Below are 22,031 nucleotides of genomic sequence, written 5' to 3'. Positions count from 1 at the left end.
GAAGTTTAAAGAGTCTTTTCTTACATCGGAGTGGAGGAGCCTGCATAAAATTTAAATGGCCATGAAGAGAGAGTTAACCAGGGACAGAGAGGTCATAGGTCTTAGTCAACAGTGTCACGAGGCAAAATGTTCTTCGAAGGCTCAGAGTGGCTTCTGAACATGGAGTCGGGAGGGAGGAGGTGCCAGGCTGTGAGTGGGATGAGTGACACTGGGTACGCTACCCCAGCTGGGGAAGTATTGGATTTTGTTCTAGTTTTCCAAAGAATTTCTTACCACCTTTTCTCTTATTGTCACATACCATTTCCTACGGATTAAGAAAATCAATGTCAGTCATTTGGGCCACTTGGTAGAAGCTACACGATGCCATTCACAGGGCTGGGATGTAACAGCCACACCAGTCTAGGTTGAAAGACCAGTAGGGGTATTTCCATGGTAATCACGGGCATGCAGCAAACTCCCCAGCTTCAATTACCTCATCTCAAAAGTGGGGCCAAAAAAACTACCAAGCAAAGTGCGTGATGATTATGGCCGACATCTCTTTACTAGGTAAGTGCCCGTGACAGCTGACACTGGATTAGGAATGAATATGATCAACGAGGCACAGTCAGCCTGGTTACATGCACCCTGCCTTCATGCCTTGGTGCAGGAGCGGAGTTTGTTTAGCTGAAATGAACGCCCCCAGAGCAGCCCTGAAGGGAAAGCTCCCAGCTCTGCACGGCGAGGCGTGTTCCTTTCCTTCTCTGAGCTGATAACAGTTTGCAGTCGTCTGTTTTTACATTTATCCCTTTAGTACCTGCCTCCCCTCCGGAGTTTTTGCTTAAGCAGAACAGGTCCAGGTTTGTGTTGCTGCCTGCCGGATATTCTGGGCTGGGAGACAGGCGACTCCACGTCTGGCTCTGGTGCTGAATGGAGAGGGCAGAAAGCCCAGGGGCCCATGCTGAACAGAGGCCCCTGCACCCAAAATTTTGGTCTGACTTTGGGCAAATTACACCGTCTTCTTTACCCTAAGATTCCTCATCTGTTCATGAAAATAACTGCCAATGGCACGTAGAGTTTCAAGGATTAAAGGAAATCACCAAATTCACAACCTATTCAAGGGGCTACCACTACGTCCTCAACAGGCACATGCTACCTTTACGGCTGTAACACACGCTAAGCGGGGCGGAAGGACACAGTGAACACTGCTAAGTGCCTGTTAAGTGTTTCATGTGTGTTATAATACTGTTTAAAACTTACAACAAACCCAGGAAGAAACGAATATTATAATGCATATTTCACAGATTCACCAACAGTTTAATGGAGGTTACACTCTAGTCCAAGGTCCTTTGGTGAGGAAATGGCGATTTAAACCTGAATCTGAGCCCAGGCCTGGGCTACACCTCTCTCCAATCCACCTCACCACTTGCCTATGAAATCCACCTGTCCAATACACGATTGCACAGGTCAGCTCTTAAATGCAAAGTGTGCCACCGTTTGTCAATGTTTGTTAATTACCATAAAGTGCTCTCAGAAACCGCTACAGAAAAGACAGGTTGACCCACATCCCTGCCAACAAAGAAGAGATATTCAGCCTTGCGTTCTCCTGTAATGTGCAGAAACCCTTTCCTACACCACCAAATTCAAATGTATGCTTCCTCAATGTTTATGTTTGCACACGGCTTATTAAAGTAGAAGGTACCTGCAGTAATTCCATCTCGTTTCCTTTGCAAGTTTCCAGATTATCCACAATCAGTCTGTGAATGAAAATACTACAATGTGAATTAAAATACTACAACCATGTCAGTAAACAAAGAATGCTGAAACCAAGTCATCAAGGCTGCCGCCAACCCCCAGTGCGGACAGACCTGAAGCCCAGCCTCTACAGCCACTCACAATGCTGCCCTCTGAACAGACTGAGAATAAGAAGACAGGATAATTGCCCTAGATAGATAGGTGCTTGTCTAAAGAATGAATCCAGTGAGGTCAAATGATACATACAAAGGCACTAAATTCTTTAACTTGAGATGCCTGGATTTCTTTAGATAACAAGCAATCTTTTATTGTTCCAACTCCCTGGTCTTTGTTGTAAAGCTCCTATATAATCCTAGTTCCTCCCCTACTTCTTGGGAGCAGTCCCTCAGACAGATTTGAAGGCTGTCATCCCGCCTCGAGTCCTCCCGCCTAATAAAGTGTAACTCTAAACTTTCAGGCTACACATTTCTTTCAGTCGACAAGTCCCAGAATAGACACAACTCATCAATTCTGTAATGGAACACACTGGATCAGGAACCAAAAGCGTGTTCTAGTCCAGAAAAACTACGGGTCCCTCTTTCTTTCTGTCATTATACAATCCCACCAGAACTCATTAATTTGCTGTCTGCTCATCTGGCAACCAAACTCAGAGAAGAGTCAACTCAGCAGAGTGCTCTACTCGGGAGAACACCCCGCAGCAGCACTGCAGGCTACCTGCCCTCCCGAACGCTCTGCCGACCCCTAGTGTCCTCCGTGGAGACCAGGCCAACAGAGGTGTTCCCAACAACTGCAAAGTCCCACAGATTAAATAAAAGCATTATATTTTCTACGATATGTTATGCATATTACCATCTCTGAAAACAGCTTTGCCAGAAGCCCAAATTTTCCACATTAATCTGCATAGGCAATTCCGGCCCCCAAGGGAAAACAAGTCTTATGATGATGCTAAGGCCTCCAAAGTCCTCTCCAGGACCATCAACCAAACTGCCTGCAGGCCTGCAGCTGCAGGCGGCTACATGTCTGTTTTTAAAGCAACCCCTTCCTGCCCTCGGGCGCTACAAAGTCCCTCTATGCCCTCCCATCTCAGGGTAAGAGCAGCCACTGCAGAAACTTGCAGGGCAGCACTGACAGGACTGGACACAGAGGATCAGAGCTAAACTAAGCCTTCTGATGACACGAGCTTGTCACTGTGTCATTTTACAGATGAAGGTATATATAGAGAGGTGGGGTGATCTTGCTCAAAGTCACACAGCTAATAAGTGGCAAAGTCTATAACTCAGCTCCACCCTCTGGCGTGACGCTCCAGCTGGGACACCCACAGGGTTCTCTCGTGCCTGCCTGACCAGTCCTTTACTGTCACTTATAACCCACCACAGTGTCTGACCCTAGCCTGACTTTTCAGCCTCTTCTCCCTCTAGTTTCTCAGGAACAAGGCTGCTCGGGCCATTGTGTGACTTCCGGCTCCCCAAACCCTCAGTGCTCAGGGTGGTCTTGCCTGTGCAACCAGCACCCTGCTCAGAGGCTCTTCCTCCCCTGCAGGAGGACGTTTCCACTCTCCGCAGGGACACCCCCTCAGGGAAGCGCTCTTCTCCCCCTCAGCACGGCAGGTGTCCCAGGCCACATCCCGAGCTGCCCCATTAGGACTGCCTGTGCCCAGGTCTGCTAGTCAGACCAGCAGCCTCAGAGCCAGGGATTATGCCCGGGTCTCCCTGCAAACCTACTGCCCGCCTCACAGCCCCCAGCCAGTAGGTCACCTGGAAGTCACAGCAAGTGCCCCACCCAATCCCGAAATCTCTTCATTTGCCAGCACCGCTGATGACTGGTCTCCAAAGTTTGGTCAGTTTCACACAAAACAGCAGCTTCCACTGAAGCTGAGGGTTTTCACTTCTGCTCCCCATCATTAATGGAAACGTCAAGGGAAACCAAAAGACCTTTTCTCAACCCTTTTCTGATGACACATTCCCACCCACAATACTCACATTCTCAAGAGTTTTGGGTCCACGTGATTTTGTTTCCCTTATGCTAAGTGGCTCTAAACACTGCAGGATTCTTTCTCTTTTGAGAGTATTTGTTTGTACTGAGTTTATTGACTTTAATCCCTTTTTGTCTCTCTCTTAAGTGTCCCTAGCAGTTGCCACTTCTTACTCCCTTCAGCAGCCTCCCTCCCATCATCTAGTCTAGGAAATCATCTGTGATGAGGGGCCCGGGGGCAGTCACAGAAAATGGAACAAAGGTACAGTGAGGCTACATAATTTGCCCGAGAAGATCAGCTTCAAGCCCCAAAACTGTGTGTCACGTCCCTCTGTTTAACACTTATGCTAAACTAGTTAACTTTTTATAGATTATGGTTATAAACAGATGAGGTATCAAAATACATAGAAGGACACACATCAACTCTAAGATGTTTATTAACTCCACTATTTTGTTTCTATTTATTTTATTTCTATTAAAAAATATTAGGAACCTCTTCAGTCAATATAACAAAATGTTAATGGGTGTTAAATCCAGAATATAGAGGCGTAAGTGTATCATTACTCATAATTATTTGTATGCTCACAAGACAAAATGATTTGAACGTCTCTCTCCCCTCCCCCTACTCGCTACTGGCTCTCACCTGAGCTCCCAGACCACACATTTAACAGCCTTTCACTTTATCCACAGCTGAACTCATCAGGGTTCCCCCAAAGCTCCCTCTGCAGCTTTCCCTGCTCAGAGAACAGCAGGACCATCATTTACCTCATTAATCCACCCAGAAACCTGGGCCTTACTCCATCCTACCTTCACAGACATCATTCATCCTTTCCTTTTTACCATCTAAACATGCCTAAAATCTGTTCGTTTTTTCCCGGTGACTGTCCCACTGACTGTCCCACCGCTCAGGTAGAAGCCACCAACACTGCCCACCTGGACTCACGAGTCTCCCACGTGGCCTTCCAGCTGCTCTCCCCTACTTGAGACAAATTGGATTTTGTCACTCCCGTTCTTTTATGACTCTTTTCAAACCTAGTGTTCTTAGAAGAAACTCCAAGTTCTTCACATGGTGAAGGTGTTTGCCATGAAACTGTCAGCTCAGGGAGGGCAGGACCCCCCTCCTCCTTGGCCCTCCTCTTTCCCTAAGCCCCGCCCTCTCCCTCGGCCCCGCCCTCTGGCACAGCGCTGGCTCAGGAGGACCTGCTGAGCTACACCAGGCTGTATTCTAACCCTGGTGTTCAATTCTTAGCAAATTGCTTCACTTATCCGTACAAATCCAAGGTAGATTAGAAAGATTTTAGATGTTGAGCTAGACTATTGATTTGGGGATTTTGCACTAGCAACCTGCAATTACATGTTCTAATGATTCTGTCTTCTTAAAACCACACCCAGATTTAATGAGTTATTTGTGGAATGTCTTCGGAGTAAAAGGGACTGTACTTTTACAGACTTTATGTTGTATAACATGAACAACCCGGACAGGGTCACAAATGGAACTGCCTCACAAGTGACAGAAGACAGGTGAGAGGCACAAAGCAACAGGTCGCAAAGACGGTAAGAGCAAATTTGTTTTGCCAACCCCCCCAAAAATGCCTGAAAGAACCAAAAATTCTGAATTTTGAAAGTAAAAGATTATCATATAGTGAAATAAAATAAATAATCCTCTTCATCAGGGTTTCAAGATCTGACTCCAGATATTTTAGCAGGCCATACTGAATCCTAGCACAGAAAAATCAGATGGACTAGTGGTGAGTAAGTTCCAGGAAAACTGCAGTAATTCCTCCACTTGTGTAAGGACATACACTCACCTGCCGAAGGTGAAAGTAGACTGCATTCTGGAGAAATTCGGAAGCTTCCAGGCTCCGCTTCTGGATGCCGAGGACACGGACAGCTTGGAAGCATGCTTCTAACTCAGTCACCGGAATTCTTACACTGCAGGGGGAAAAGGAGGCCCTCAGTCGATAGCAGAGATGTTCCTGTCGTGTATCACAGGCCGTGCCTCAGGGACTCAGTGCCTTGCAGCAGCCCGGCACCAGGCGAGGACCCGAAGCGTGGCCCACCGAAGCAGGAGGTGCACTGTGCTTGAGAAATCCCATCCCCGATGGGGGCAAGAGGGGCTGGTGGGGTTGAGTGAACCTATAAATGCCCACAGAAATATGCCTGCATTCATTCAAGTGATACAAGCAAAAGTAGCAGGTTATTTAACAAAATTTCAATTTTCAGTGGAAATTTTGCCATTCCTTTCCGCTTGTCCCCTGCACTCTGAAACAGGCTTAGGCTCTCTCACACCTGCAGCTCTGAAGCAATAGTTGTGAAGTCATTTTACTTTGCTGCAAGTGTCCTCGGTCCCCTTGTAACTGTGTCTGTCCTCTCTTAACACAGTCGGATATCTTCCTGGATCTCTACCTGAGTTCCTTTCTCCTCCTCCTCAGATCCTGAGATAAAGGACAAGTGAAGGCACATGACCAGAAAAGGCACTGTGGACTTGACTGAAATCCACAGTGACCCCCTAGGTGAGTGCTGCCCACCCCTTACATTCGATTTTCAAGGTTCTGCACAGGGTGACATCCAGCCCAGAGAGGTGGCCCAGGCCCATTGGAAGCTTTGTGGCTTGGGCACGGGGACAGGTGAAGGAGCTGGTTCAGGGGTCAGGCACCTCCCCACCTCTGCTCCTCTCTCTCCCGAGGCCCCGCTGCCAAGCACTCAGGCTCCGTGAACTTATGTCCTTCTCTTCTACTCTACTCCAAACCCTTTTCCTTTTCCTTTTTTCCCTAATTATCCCCAGCTGGAGTGATTTTTCAATCGCAGTATCTGAAAAAATTTCCTGCAGCCGAAAATGAGGTCTCAAGAAGTCAAAGCACATATGCTACTTCCTGAAGAGTGCCGCTGGCTAGGGGGACCCTCACCAACACTCACGTGGCATCAGACATGTTTCAGGGTCGGCCACCCCCAACAAGAGTGTGCTGTGACCCCTATGCCCGCACAGCATCTCTGCTCACAAAAATATAGTTGGCCCACTTATCGGTTATTAAGAAGCAAAAATACAAAATTGCTCATGTTTCTTACTAAAATTATCTATGAAGCAGAAAAGGGAATTGTAATAGAAAAGAACAATTTTGACCCCATGTTAGGTCTGTTCCTTTGGCTTTAACCCTGTGCCCTGTTTTCTAGGCTCAGACTTGCTAGCTCTGCACCATTTGTAAAAGAAAGTTGCCTTTAGACTGAAATATCCAGGACAGCCTATTCTCCTGGCCGTGATCTTGAAGGATGCTAATTCATCTGCACTTATGTAGAGATGGCAAGTTGCAAAATAGAGAATAACCTTTGTTTTATTTTTTGGAGTTTTCACAGGGGCAACATGATTTGATCCGCATGGACAGCTGCAAGAACAGCGGATTCAAAGGACAAGCAATTCATACAGCAAGAAGTTTCCAACAACCAATCAAAACCCCGCCCCTTTTTAGTATAAAAGAAGACTCAATTCTGACTTGTGGAAGATGATTCTCCAGGACATCAGTCTGCCATCTTCTGGATCTGCCAGCTTTGCAAATAAAGTCACTATTCCTTGCTCCAACACCTCATCTCCCGGTTTATTGGCCTGTCATTTGGTGAGCAGAATGAGTTTGGACTCGGTAACAAAATGACTGCATTGGAGGTAGTATGTCTCCACTGTTTCCTCGTTTCCAATATGTAACATGCACATTACTTATGATCTAGTGCAAATAATTCATCAAAGACAACCACAAAAAGAAACTATACTCACCCAGCTATCAACACTGAACACAAAACCTGTCAATTTTATATGCTGTTTAAGAACACAACCGAAAAACCTAACATAGGGAATTGATTCCACGGAAATAAAATTATTTCTACTCCTTCAAAACTTTTTCTTTTCTTTTCTATTTTATTTTGTTTTGCTTATTGAAAAGAAAATAAAAGTCAGATCATTTTATTTCACGTATTTTTGTTATAGCTACATACTTTAAATACTACAGAGACTTAAATTGCAATAAAAAATTGTTCATATATTAGTATAAAGATATATACACAATCAATGGAGATTAGGAATGGAGTGGACATTTACTAAAAATCCACTGCAATCCAGTCTTTTACAAGCATATCCTGGAATATAAGCTCTATTATCCAGGGGTCCTCACCCACATTCTCACTGCTGAGTCCGTTAGTAATCAACTACTAAGGCACCAGCATAGAACCATGTGATCTGTATTTTAGGAATAAATGAGGGAATTGATTCATTCAATTCTAAAACAAAAACCCTAAAATAAATACTGAACTTATTTACAGATAAAGAAAATTGGTCCCTCAAAAAGTAAAGTTTCTTCCTCAAGGTCACAAAGCTAATAAATGGTAAAGGCAAGATTTGAACTAATCTGCCTGATTCTAAAAACTAAGGTGGAAATCCCATTAGACTGGGGAGGGTCCAGCTGCACAGCCTATCACCCTATCTTTGTTCAGATCTAGCCTTAGACAGCCTGAGACAGCACTCCATTCCTATGGAACTCGAGGGCAAATGATAACATTAAGGATTTTATATCCAGGAATTTCTTAGGTCTCATGTATATTAAGTGTCAGCAGGTCAGCAGAAAATCTCTGGGAACCATTAGTGGGTCCAGACCTTTTTGCTGATTAGAAACTCAATCTATCAGGACATAGTGACCTTCCCATGAGAGGCCACATGGACATAAACTAAAGGCAGCTAAACAATGAAAACTAGCAAGACCCTGGAACTCAAGCAAGAAGGATCCCTGCCATCCCCCACCCAGTTGCCTCTTCATCCACGTGGACACGAAGACAGAAGACCCGGGTTCTTGTCCAAGTTACACTATCATGGATTCTCACCCATAAAAAGTTACAACACTATGCTGTCATAAGTCCTTTCCAACTCAAATATGATGACACCAATATCTCAGCAGAATATCTATGTCTCCACTTCCCCTCTTCTAATAGGAGAATATTTCTATGGACACAAAGCAGAAATCCAATTTAAAAAACCATGCACGAAGCCAGGTGAATTTCTGCTTAAGAGACTTTCCTCTCACGCTCAGTGAATGAAAGCTCAGAAAAAGTGGTCCTTCTCCTTCAGCAAACGGGAGGCATCCTGATTGTGTGTGTGTGTGTGTGTGTGTGTGTGTGTGTGTGTGTGTGTGTATAAATCAAATATAATCATGTCTGGGACATGTACAGATTATTTTTAATTTCACTGTAATTTCATGGGGATGAGCCAACATTTAAAGTAATTTGAATGTAGTGTTCTGAGACAGAATCAGTCTCTTTTGGTGGAGGAGGTGAAAGGGGAGAGTAAAGGAGGAAAGAGGTAAATGAAGCAAAGAAGTAAGAATACTGCTAGGGAAAGGCAAGACGTTAATTTTGTTCCTCATTTCATCACACACAAATTAGGGACTGGATTTCCCCCGTTGTCTTATGGAGCACTGAGTTGCAGAAGAAGAGGTGACAGCCCATTTCTCACTGAGATTGTGACTGTACGTGGCATCTTATAGACACAAATCATTTACCCTGATCAAACACTCTAGCAGCAGGCTGTAATTCTCCTGTTTTGAGAGACAAGTAAACAGGAGTTCAAAGAGGATGTATAACTTGACAAAAGTCAGAGGACCAGTAAACTAAAGAGGATTAATTCAAACTCAGATCAGAATGCAGAGTCTGCTCTTCCCACTCCCAGGACTGGAAAATCCTTAACACACAGGCTCCCCAGCTCCCCTGCAGTGTTCCTGGCGCCAAGCATTTCCCATGGTAATGTTAGCCAGTTCTCACAGACACAGTGCTCTGTGCAGCCAATGACCTCCATCGGACCTTGATCATCTACCTGCCACGCCCACCAGGCTTCACCATACAGGCAGGAGAGCTGGCTTTCAAGTGCATACAAAGCCACCCCCGGTCTAACCTGGGCTCTTCTGCGGCTTCTCCAGCCTAAAGGCAGCCATGAAACTGCTCACAGTCTGTACATGAGCCACACTACCTCTCTCCATCTGTCTCCCCACCTATACTACTACTTAGCTATGACCATTTTGAGAATCTTGGAAACAAATTTTTAAAAACAGAAAAGAAAGGATTCTGGAACAAGTGCTTAATACTTACAATTTTAAATGACAAGTTACAAATTGAGTATTGACAAACCGAATCTTCCTTACTAAATGTCAGTTTTAAGCATTTAAATATATAATAGCAAAAAATTCTCACAAAATTAACAAAAACATAAACAATAAACGAATAAATTCAAAAATAATGCCCATGTTCTAAATGGAGAAACTTCAGGACTATACTGAGTGTTAAAGTAAGAGGTATGAATGTAGAGACATAAACATATTGCATGGAGGAAAGCAGTTTTGTAAAGATGTAAGTTCTCCTAAGAATAATTCAAAACTTACTAAAAACTCCCATGAAAATTCCAATCTGATTTTTTTTAACTTGAACAAAATATTTTGGAACTCTTCAGGAATAATAAAGTCATAATAGTAGACAAGAAAATTTGGGATGGAAGAAAAGAATCAAAAAAAAATCAGACTGCCAGTGATTAAATAAATTTTTACAATATGTAAGATATGGTGCTGGAGTAAGGAAGGGAGATTGACAGAAATGAACCATGAGTTCAAAAAGAGACTCTAGTGTATGTAATTATTTTGTACAGGTGGGATTTCAAATCAAAGAGAAAAGTATGAATTCAATAATTGTCCTGGGACAATCAGAATCACCTAGAAAGAATAAATTCTATTCCTGTCATAATGACCACAAGATAAATTGCACATAGTGATGTAAATATTAAAAAGTACTAATAACAGCAAATACAACCCTTTGCTCTTATTAACTCAACTTCTCCTCAGTATAACAAGTACTATTATAATCACCACCTTAGAGATTAAAAAAACCTACAGAAGAGATTTATTCCATTATAAGGAAGTATTTCTAAGAATGTCAAAGATAAAACCCATAAGGAAGACATTTACTATCTTAAGAGTAGTTTGAGCCACAACAAGAATAAAAAACTTTCTGAACAAAATGAAAGGAAAGAAATGACAAGAAAAAGCTCTGTGATACATGTTGATGAAGTCACGAAGTAAATTTTCATAACATACAAAGAGCTGTCACAAAGCAACAAGGAGCTCCCTCACTTAAATGTTTGCAAAGGAAAAAATGAATCATTCATTTTAAAAAATTCAAAAGGCTAATGAGTGAAAAAAGCTCAAAACTTCACTGGTCATCAAATGCAAACTAAAACAATGAAAAAGCACTTTTGCTTATCATATTGGCGAATATTTTTAAGATATTCTACTTAGTGTCCATCTGTGGGAGAACAAATCATGAGCGACTTTTTCAGAGGATGACATATCAATGGATATGTAAACTCTGAAAAACGTACATACACACTGACTCAACTCCACTTCTAGGAATCGTTTCCTTTAGAAAAAAATACAATCAGTCCAAACAGATGTATCCATCAGGACATTTACACAGCACTGTTTACAAAGGTGGGAAGAAAAACTGTAGTGAAATCATATCCAGCGATAGAGAATTGGTTACATAAGTAATTGTGCATTTTTTCATTCCCCAATGGAGAAGGAAATTCTAGAGTCACTTGAAAGGAGTCTGTGATGAATGTAAGTGTCACATCCAGGGACTAAATTTCCAGAAGCCTTAACTAAAGGAATATACATACAAGATCACAGGAATGTCTGTACAAGAAGGATGCAAGTCAAACATTCTTTCTGACAGTGGAAAGTGGAGAAAACTTAACTGTCCACCATTAAGACAATGTTACGTTAAATCAAGGCGAGCTGCGGGCGCTGAGGGAGCCGGCGTTTCGCCGTGGTCCAGGGCCTTGTCCACAGCACTCTCCCACCAAATGTGTCCGTGGACAAGAGACGACACCCGCACATCAGGAGACCCCTCCAATCTATCTGAAAGGACCGGGTGAGTCTGGAGTGGAAGGACGTCTATGATATACCCCTGAGTGAATAAAGCGAGCTGCAGAAAAACATATAGTACGGTCTCATTTTTAAATAAATCATATATACACACACCTATACATTGATTTCTCATATGTGTATATATATGTATCTCATAGGCCTAAAGGTCATGAAATATATATACCAAATTTTCCACAGCTTTTACTCTCAGGAAATAATGGGAAGGGAGTTAGGGGCCTTCCTGTACCACCACAGTTCTCTTTTCAGTATTTCAGTTAAGTATACTTGGAATTTAAAAGTTTATTTAAGTCCGAAGTAAAATGGACGATGCATTCCTTAAGACAGAATGCTACACTGGTCATTAAAAATCATGCCAGGGGAGATAGAATATTGTAGAAAAACATGTAATAAGCCGAATGGAAAATGGAGATCTCCGCACAGTAAACAGGGACAGAGTGCTCACTGGTTTTTATGACAGAGCTGATACACACTGACGAAAAGAACAGAAAATAAATGTTAAATTGTTAATTATTATCTCTGAGTAGCGGGACCAGGATAGACTATTTTGCCCCTTTTTTCAGACTTATTATATTAAATGCAAATTATTTTTCATCTGAAAAAAGCATTTTTAGACGTGTAGTACAATGCAGTGGGGAATAATACATGAATACTTACAGAAACAAGTAACTAGGAGACACCGCCGCAGCGCTACACAATGTAGAACGGGCGATCCTGATTAACATCGTGCAGTTACATAAGGACCCACAAAGTGAGAGCACCTGCTGTAACAGGGCGTGGCCCCCTTCTATTTGTCAGTTGTGTCTTCAGATCTGAGGCAGTTCTGAGCACGGCCAGTGCCAGTGCTGGTGTCTGGATGGATGCTACTGGAGGTGAGGGCACCTGCAAGCGGAGAGGAAGAACAGAAACCATCCTTTGCATTTTCCGTCTTGTTTCTTTTTTACTTTAAAAGAGAGGAATAAATAAGATAAACTGTGTACCTTCCCTACAGAAATTTCAGTAATGAAACCGTTTTTAAAGTCTTCACAGCTTATATTCTGCCTATAACTGTCTTTTCAACAAAGCATCATATTTATTAAATGTGAATTGACTCAGTTAATTAACTCCCTGTTGAAACATTCTAGTAAAGAACATGAAATGCCGTATGTAAAAGAACCACACCTGCAGTGACTAGCACAGCTGTCTTGACGGCAGTGCATTCAGCCCGCACCATCCTGTGGTCCTGAGCTCCTGATGCTGGTAAGAGAGCACGCTGCCGCCTCAGATGGAGAGATACTGTGAAAGAGTTTGAACACTACAGTACTGACAAAACATAACTGACAAATCCCAGGCTCCTTTGAGGCTGTCATTTTCTGTTTCTGGCCAACCCCCGTCAATGAGCAGAACCACCCCATTCCCGAGCCATGGGACTCATGTGGGAAGCAGTTTTGGAGAAATTTCCAGGTATAAAATGTAACAAACTATACATAGATCTCTGAAAAAAGAAAAGATGCAATATTCTGATTTTGGAAGAAACTCAAAATATTCCCCTAAGCCTTAGTAGCTGGAAAGGCTGGGCATCTCCTAAGCCACTTATTTATTTCGCAGCCAGTGAGCATCTCCCACAAACCCTGTTTCCCTGTGTCTGCTGGGAGCCTCAGGCACACTGTTGCTGTCGATCTTATAAGTCACAGGGCAGACGCGTGTCTCTCATGCCTGCAACCCTCACACAGGCTTGCCTCCTAGCCTCACTGTCTGAACTTGGCCCCATTTTCTCACCTGTTTATTTGGTATCTGTTCTTCTGTAAGCTGCCTGAAATGCTTTCTGGAACATGTCAGAAGATTCAGTGGGTAGATAAATGGACAGATGGACAGGTGAGAGATGGGCAGACAGAAAGAGAGACTCCAAGAAAAGGGGAACAAAGAAAATTTCCTATGCAGAACCCTCTTCTAGTCAGGGAAGGAAACCACCACGGAGAAGTGTGAAGAGGCAGGTGGCTTAGGACTTTTTCCTGGATTCCATGAAAAGTCACACCAAGAGAGAGGGTAGAACTATAAACAATAAAAGAAAAAAGCATGCATGCTTGAAAAATATATCTACAATATGTACTTTCTAAAGAGTAGATTCAAATCAGCATGGCCCAATAACACAATCCTTGGGTATTTACAGAAGTGAGAATCCAATCTCCAAACCACAAGGCATCCCTTCGGAGCACTAAGAGTCTACACGGGACGGTCTTAAAGCCGTAATCACAAAAGCTATGCTATCCTGCCCTTACGAGGAATGAGCAGCTGTGCTTGGGCTGCCCACGCGCCATTTACACCCCACAGCACCTCTAAGGGGGATGGACGCCTAGCAAGCCCGTCTTTGCAGGACAGCAAACAAGTCCGGGAGAAGCTAAGCTGACCTAACATTTCTCCATCTCTCAGGACTGGTCACTCCAGAGCAGGACTCGAACTCGGACCCACGTGTGTAATCACGTTACTACCGTGCTTTGCGTGCTTTTTGTGTGTATAATACATTTGTTTCTGGCATGAAAGGATATTTAATAAATGATCGGTTGTCCTGTCTATCTCATTAGCTCACAATCAATGTTTATAGTGTTGAATTGTACTCTTTTTCCCTGGGGAAAGGAATGGAACGAGCGGGTGTTAGAATGAGGTGGGGCTCCATTCTTTATCTGGTACCTCATCTCATCCAAGTCCCCAACCAGGGAGAAGGAGCAAATGTTCTCTTCATCTTTTAAAGAGAGGGCTCCACTGATGGTGACTTAACTCCAAAACCAAGTCTGGGGAAAGGGCACATTCAGCAACCAGAGCAATATCACCTGTAGGAAGGCGAAAACAGCTCACGGGAGGGCTCAGGGGGTCAGCCTGATTTAATTTCAATCGATAAAACAGTAACACACTCTAAAAATACTAGCATGCAATCGATTGGCTCTTTCTTGACATCTAGCAATTTTCCACAGCCCACATGTAAAATGATCGTGAACCAGTGAAAGGTAGTGTCTACAGACAAGAAAAATCAATGCCACAGGTAGACTGAAACCCAGGCTGGAGGAAAGGAAGAGAAAGGGCATAGTAAAGAAGTGGGGAAAGGCTGGGGAAATAAAATCATCACAAGGACTCTCAAGCATCATCCAACAATCATACAATCATTCGAGAGAGAGAGAGTTACTGAGGTCCTATTCTGTGCAAGATTGTAGAGCGGGTGAAGCAAGAGCGCAGCGACCATGGTGGCAGCAAGTGGCGGGGCTCAAATACACTTCTGATTCTGGTACCTTGCACAATTGTCCTCAGTATAAAGGCAAAAAACAAAAAGTAAAATAAAACTCTGTAAACTCAAAGCATTGTTGAAAAAAAAATTAAAGAAGACCTAAATAACTGGACAGACACACCACGCATATTCCTGGATCAGAAGTCAGAGCTCTTGGAAAGGCAGTGCTCCTCAAAGCGATCCGTATATTCAACGTGGTCTCGATCACAATCCCAGCGGGCTCCTCTGCAGAAACTGAGTAGCTGCTGCTACAATTCATATGGGAATTCAAGGGTCTCAGTAACCAAATCGTACTTGAAAAAGAAGAACAATTTAAGAGGACTTGTAATTCTCAATTTCAATCCTTACAACTGTATCTCCAGGTGAGATTAGAGGCCATTGTGAAGTTATTACTGTGTTTATCCTTATTTTCTAAATTCTCTACAATGAATATAACTGTTACAATAAAAAGAATAAAAAGTAAAGTTTCTTTTAAAATATACACACCGATTCACTCATTGGGAAAAAAATATTTTAACTATAAAGAGGTAAACAAATATCTAGTGAAAAAGGACTACTTAAAAACAAGAGTATATTTACATTTTTCATTAATTGAAAACTGAAAAGCACAAACACATCAAGTTTCTAGGGAGATCGATGCAACAAATTAAGTTATTTTCAAAAATTCTAATTGAACAATGAAAACTCAAGAAAGGGAAAATTGTGATTGACACCCAAGTGCAAACACATGGAAAGCAAAGGCCTAGAAATCACAGTTCCTTTAACTCTGATACTAACACAATAGAAGAGGAAATTCCTCACTAAGGGGACAGTGGAATCCCATGCATAAGACAGCATACACAGTACAAACTGCACTAGAATCTGAGGTGATTTTCTTAGAAGAATTCCAAAGTTACAACATTGCTGAAAAACTATAAAAACACTGACAGACAGATTAAAACACACAGTCATATATATTATATAGAAACATATGAAGTCTTCTCCCATGTTGCATAGAAATACAAACATATTTGTTCATTTATGGGCACTGAATATTTTATCCCAGGTAGAATATTTCAACTAAAACAAATAATCAATTATACACTCCTCTTGTCAAATCTACTTGATAAGTTACTCTGCTATGTAACCATAATTTGTCTAAGATAGATCTAAAATTATTGAAAAAGATCTTTGTATGGTTTCTTGAACTCTTCTCAAATTTCCAAACTTAATTTTAAAATAGATCTGAGCAGTATTTCTATATTAACTTTTCCCCCGTGAAATGAACAACACAGTCTGTTGTCAAAATTCTGTCCTTAGAATGATTCACAAGCACCGTATCCTAACAAAACTGCTGGACAGCAAGGCACTATCCAGACCCTGTGACCAAACAAATGAAACACAAGGAAGACAGTGACCCTATTCTGGAGGGCTTACCGTATGTTTCAACACCGGGTATTTATTTGATTGGTTTAATTGGTTAGCAAAATAAAATCAATCAAGTACTTTCTGCTTTGAGCATTCAGTAAGTCATGACTCTGTTGTTAGTGTCATGAGAAGGAAAGACTTAAGCATGACTTGATTAGGTCAATTAGCAAAAGCCATCACTGGGGAGTGAGTAATAAAGAAGTTAACTGATAGCAATGCTTCTGCCTACAAGAGACCTAAAATAAACCTACACTGATCTCTTTAAGGAAATGAGGAGATGAAGCCCCAATGAGAAAAACAAAAACTAACAAGAAATCAAAATTAAAGACTTTTTCATTAACGGTTCCAGGAAGGAGTGGAGCATGGTGGTGAGGATCACAGATACTTGGGACAAACATGAGGGTCTGAATTCCAACAGCACTGTGTAGCTTTGACACTGATAAGTCAGTGAAATTTTCTGAAACTCAGTCTCCTATCCATAGACTGGGGACAACAACAGCACCCGTCTCCTAGAACGGTCCTAATAATTAAGTTATTTTATATATAAAAGGTTAAATAAAATACCTCAGATATTAAATATTACCACAAAAGCACAAGGAAAAAAGAAAACAGAGATAAATTGGAGTTCATCAAAATTAAAAACTTTGCTTCAAATGACACCATACAGAAAGTGAAAAAACAACACACAGGAGAAAATTTTTTCAAATCATTTATCTGATAAGGAATTTGTATCTATATAAAAAAAAAAAGGACCTCCTACAACTCAACAATAAAAAGGCAACTCAATTAAAATATGAATAGAGGATCTGAAAATTATTTTTCAAGGAAAATATACAAATGGCCAATAAGCACAAAGAAACGATGTTCAATATCATTAGCTGTAAGGGAAATCAAGTCAAAACCACTAGGAGAAACCGCTTCACACTCACTACAATAGGTTATAATCAAAAAAAGAGTAACAAGCACTAATGAGGACACAGAAGATGCAGAGGTCGCAGCCGTTGCTGGTGAGGATGTAACACAGCCTGGCCACTTTGGAAAAACGCCTGGCAGGTCCTTAGAGAGTTGAACATTTGGTTTCTGAATGACCAGGCAATTTTGCTTCCTGAGCACACACGTAAGAGAACTGAAAACAAATGTTCATATAAAAACTCCTACAGGAATATTCACGGCGTCATTACTCATCACAGCCAAACAGCAGAAACAACACAAATGTCTATCACGTGATGAATGGGTAAACAGAGGGGCCCAGCCATACAGAGGAATATAATTCAGCAATAACAAGGCATAGAGTACTGACCCAGGCCACAACTTGGACAAATATTGAAAACGTTACTCAGTGTGAAAGAAGTCAGTCACAATAGATGGTTCCACTTACATGAAGTAACTAGATTTACATGAAATTTCCAGCACAGGCAAATTCACAGAGAGAGAAAAGTGGCTTTCTGGGCCTGTGGGAGGATGGGGAAGATGGGAATGTCTGCATATGCGTAAGGGGCTTCCTGTTGGGGGGATGAAAATTTTCTAAGATTGACTGGGATGAACAATTCTGGGCATAGAGTAAAAACCGCCGTACATTTTAATGGGTGAATTGTTATTAAAACTGGTAAGAAAAAAAGCACCTCCAGCCAGTTACCTTCCCATAGTAAATGCAAATTGCTAAATTTTATTACAGGAAGAAGAAATTGCCCTCAGCATGAAAGCAGGAGTTCAGTAAATGTGAGTTAACCGAAATTGGAAAAGAGCATTTCACTTGAAACAGTTGATGAGTGTACACAAATTATTAAGACATGACAAGGAAAATCAGTTTGACATCACGAAGAAGCATTCTGCTTCAAATGCAGATCAAGGTTTCGGCAAGCCCAGTTGCTACAAATGACCAGAGAAGAAACCTGGTTCTTTAAACAAGCGCCAGAGCCAACAAGGAAATAATGGTGAGGAAAGCAGGCGGCCGAAAATCTGGAACAGTATCCTACAAATACTTTCTCCACTGAAAATTCAAAAACAAAATGAAAGTGATGTGATGTTGTGTTGACCTCACGTGAATGGGCTTCCTCCGGTGCTCGACAGTTTTGTAACCCCGAATGAGAGACTCAGGAGAATCATCATGGCTCCTGGGAGTCACCAAATGACTGCCCACCAGCTCGCTGACCAACATCACATCTGCCAGGGTTGAATTGCAGAGAAGAGACCAACTTCTGAAAGGCACAGGAAATATAGACAAGGGAAGAAAAGGCTGCAGTCAGTCCTGGGACAGAGGCCTTCTGAGCAGAGGCCAGAAGGCTGCAGGTGAACATGAGTGGCCCTGGGGCAGAAAGGGACCACGGGGGAGCAGACCTCAATTCTCTTCTCTCTCTCCCTCGGGTAGGAGAGATAAAGTCTGCATCCTTCTCACCTGGAACTGTGGGTTCTGGCTGGCAGAAGTCTTACCAACATGGAATGAATTACTCAAGACTGTGGAAAAAGGAAAGAAAGGGAGAGGGATTAGGGAGCCAACTCCTAGAACCTCTCAAATGCTCCCATATTTATTGTGTATAATCAAAGGAAATAGTCTTTAACAGTTGTGTGATAGTAAGGAGGAACTTCGTGAAAGATGGGATGAGGCAGAGATTGTAGAATCCGCAATGAGTAAAAAGGCTTAGTTTACCTTTAGGGGAGACATGGGGAGAGGGGAACAAGATAAATTCTTTAGATATCTTCATTACAAAGCAGACCACCAGATCAGCCAGGTCCCTGTTTTGGGAATAATGTACTATCTAACAGCAAGCACGCCCAGCGTTTATAGCTGAGTGCCTGGGTCATTGCTGTGCAGAAATCTTCCACGCAGGTCCGCACAGGTAGAAGTGCCACAACGTGCTCAGAAATTATACCGTCAGCACCCCTGGGCTCCCATGGACTGGTTTCAAATTAACCAAACTCATGAGAGACTGATGCAAGAAAACCAGAAATTTAATTTATTAATGTAACAGGAGATGTGAAACTACAAACCAGACTGAAATATCAGAGTTCAAACATGAGTACAGATTCTCCTCAACAGCCCAATCACAGGCAGGCAGTCACATGACAATAGTGGACAGAAGCAGAGCAGGAAGGGTTTCTAGATTAACTGAATGGACTAAATTTCTGTTATACGAAAAGATCTGCTGCCCAGAAGACTTTTAACGCCAATCACAGTGCACTGTCCGTGGACTGTGGCTGAGACACGACTGTGAGCACCTGTGTAACTCTCCTTTCCCTGTCCTTTCTGAGCTAAGTGATGCACAGAGGTACAGATATCCAGGGATGCAGATACCTCTAAACACCCAAAGCCCATCCCTGGGAGCCTGGAAACCAGACAGCCAGGGTTTAAATACCAGCTCTGTCACTTACTAGCTCTGTGATTTTGGCCAACTTACTTACTCTCTCCGTGCCTCAATTTCCACATTGTATACCTGGGATAACTATCAAACCTTCCTTACACACTTGTTGTGAAGATTGAAGGATTCATTTCTGTAAAACGCTCAGAAAAGAATGTAGCACATTTTTGGTGCTCTACAAATGTGAATTTAATAAGAAAGTGATTTACAAATCTCCCTTCTAATCATCTTCTGTGTTTCATGGCTAGTCTGAGTCCCAAAGGAAATCCTTATTTCCCCTCTTATAAACTCTTGGGGAGCACCCTTCTGTTGCATCCCACCACCTGTTTAAACTGAGGGAAGGGATGCCTCCTCCACAATCTGGTCCATGGAGAGTGTTTTTCCCTTCACACCCCTGACACCTGGACAACGGCTAGCCCTCCTCACACTAACAGATTGAGGTGTGAGTCCGGATCTACAAGCAGGGCATATGAAACCTTTCCTTTCCCTCCAGTGTTGGCCACCATTGGGAAGCACCCGGGATGCTCAGCTCCATGGCAGGGCAGCCCTGTGCATGATGGGGCAGATCCTCTTAAAGGAAGGCTCACTGTGGCCCAGAGCTAACTGGGACTGCATGAGTCTCTAGTTCTGGGGCACAGTATCATGACATGCATTTTCCCACAGCCCTGAAGTTCATGGAGAACGTGGCTTCATCAGTAATACAGGAGACATTTATCGCCTGCCTGTTCTTCTGTGTCATCTCTCAGTTGGCTGCTGGAGAAAACATTTGTATAGGTATTGGGTCCCCTTAAGCCCCAATATATATGAAGTAACAAAAAATTCTGTGGCTTAACATTGGTTCAGGGCGACTGTGTAACTGTCCTGACCCTGCTGATGCTAAATTATGGGTATAGGAACTATGGAACCTCCTCAAATATCTTTCAGCATAAAACCAGCTTTTCTTATTTTCCTGTTTCTTAGTAACTGCCAAAGACTGTAAAATGATGGCTTCATACAAAACAGGAGCTAAACTTTATGAGCCCTTTGACATTCCCACTGTGCTAAACACTTTACATAATTTCTAATTCTCACAATTCTGCAAAGCAGATATGAGCGTCCCCATTTCACAGACGAGGGAAAAACTCAGAGCAAACTAACTCAGGCTCACGTGGCTCAGTGGCAGCACGTGCACGCAAACCCAAGACAAAAAACTACACCCCTTCTTATATGTACAAAATCACCTCCCAACAAATGATACATAGCTGCTGGGTCAATACTCAGGGAACTCAGTACACTTTTCAGCTTTAAGGTGCTCCAGAGGCCGCTCTTAGCTGCTTTATAAAATTCCGGCTCACTGTTTGCTAACACTGGAAGAAAAGACCGATTTTGCCATTGTTTGCACAGCAAGTCTGAAATGTTAACAGCGAGATGACAGAATAAGTCTAAGACATAAGCAGAATAATTTTTCCAGGTAGAAAGACATAATGGACATTGTGCTATTCTGAAGCACTAAGCAACGGAATCAAAACAAAATAACATTTGTTAAACCTTCTTTTGCAAAAGGAATATTAAGACTGTTAGAAGGTGCAACAGCACCACCTATGGCTAAAAACACCTTCCAGGTTGCTGGGAAAGGTGCAAAACAAAAATTGCCTGTTGGATCAGAAAGAAGAATCAGAAAATTATATCTTATGTAGCACATACTGCACTTTGCTTCGGGGAAGGGAGGTGTATTCAGTATTTAATCTGACATTGCTAATACTCCTGAATATAAACAAAAGACACAGGCTCATGGAAACTTCTTAGTAGAGGAAAGAATCCAGTCCAGCCACTTCATTTTACAGGAGGGGAGACTGAGATCTGGGATCTGTCCTCCTGGCAATCAGCAGCAAATCACTCCTAGGCCTCATGTCTTGCACTGTAGCAAAAACCAACAGATCTGTACTAGGCCTATATTCATAAAAGTCACGTCTGTATTTTTCCAACAGTAATTAATCTAGGTATCTTGCAAAATACTTCTCAAAGAGCCAGGAAAGCATACAAGTGTATTGAAATTCAAAAACATTTATTTGCACATTAAAACAGCATGAGATTTATTCTATTAAAAAAAGTGACATGTCAAATCAATGTTTTGATATTTTAAAACCTATTAAGAGTGCAGAAAAATAAATCAAAATTTTCTTTAATCACAAAAGAGAGAACCTTATTCCCTGAAAATGATCAATGTAGATTTTTCTAAACTTAATGTTTCTGGTCAGATTCCTACGAATTTAAATGTCTGAGTGGATGGTTACACGGCAACATGTATTCTGAGTTGTAACAACACACATTCTGTGTAAATAATATTCAAGGCCGTCTGCTTAAGGTGAT

The 22,031-nt window shown here is 42.2% G+C and overlaps 1 protein-coding gene across 29 annotated transcripts in view; it reads right to left on the bottom strand.

Moving 5' to 3' along the window:
* LOC141577532 (uncharacterized) overlaps window positions 1–22,031 on the bottom strand; it is a 137,951-nt gene that overhangs the window by 74,080 nt on the left and 41,840 nt on the right. For 27 of the 29 annotated variants that reach the window (XM_074362898.1, XM_074362891.1, XM_074362899.1 and 24 more), the window contains 3 exons: window positions 12,825–12,938; window positions 12,321–12,545; window positions 5,511–5,634 (listed from right to left, as the gene is read on the bottom strand). The gene's annotated coding sequence lies outside the window, so the exon portion shown is untranslated. The remainder of the gene's footprint in view (window positions 1–5,510; window positions 5,635–12,320; window positions 12,546–12,824; window positions 12,939–22,031) is intronic. The other 2 variants (XM_074362918.1, XM_074362919.1) reach the window with 2 other exon arrangements.

Source organism: Camelus bactrianus, chromosome 4 (assembly GCF_048773025.1).
Source record: "Camelus bactrianus isolate YW-2024 breed Bactrian camel chromosome 4, ASM4877302v1, whole genome shotgun sequence".
Taxonomy (NCBI): domain Eukaryota; kingdom Metazoa; phylum Chordata; class Mammalia; order Artiodactyla; family Camelidae; genus Camelus; species Camelus bactrianus.
Note: the sequence above shows the minus strand (reverse complement) of the source record. Positions and strands in the feature narration are given on the sequence as shown.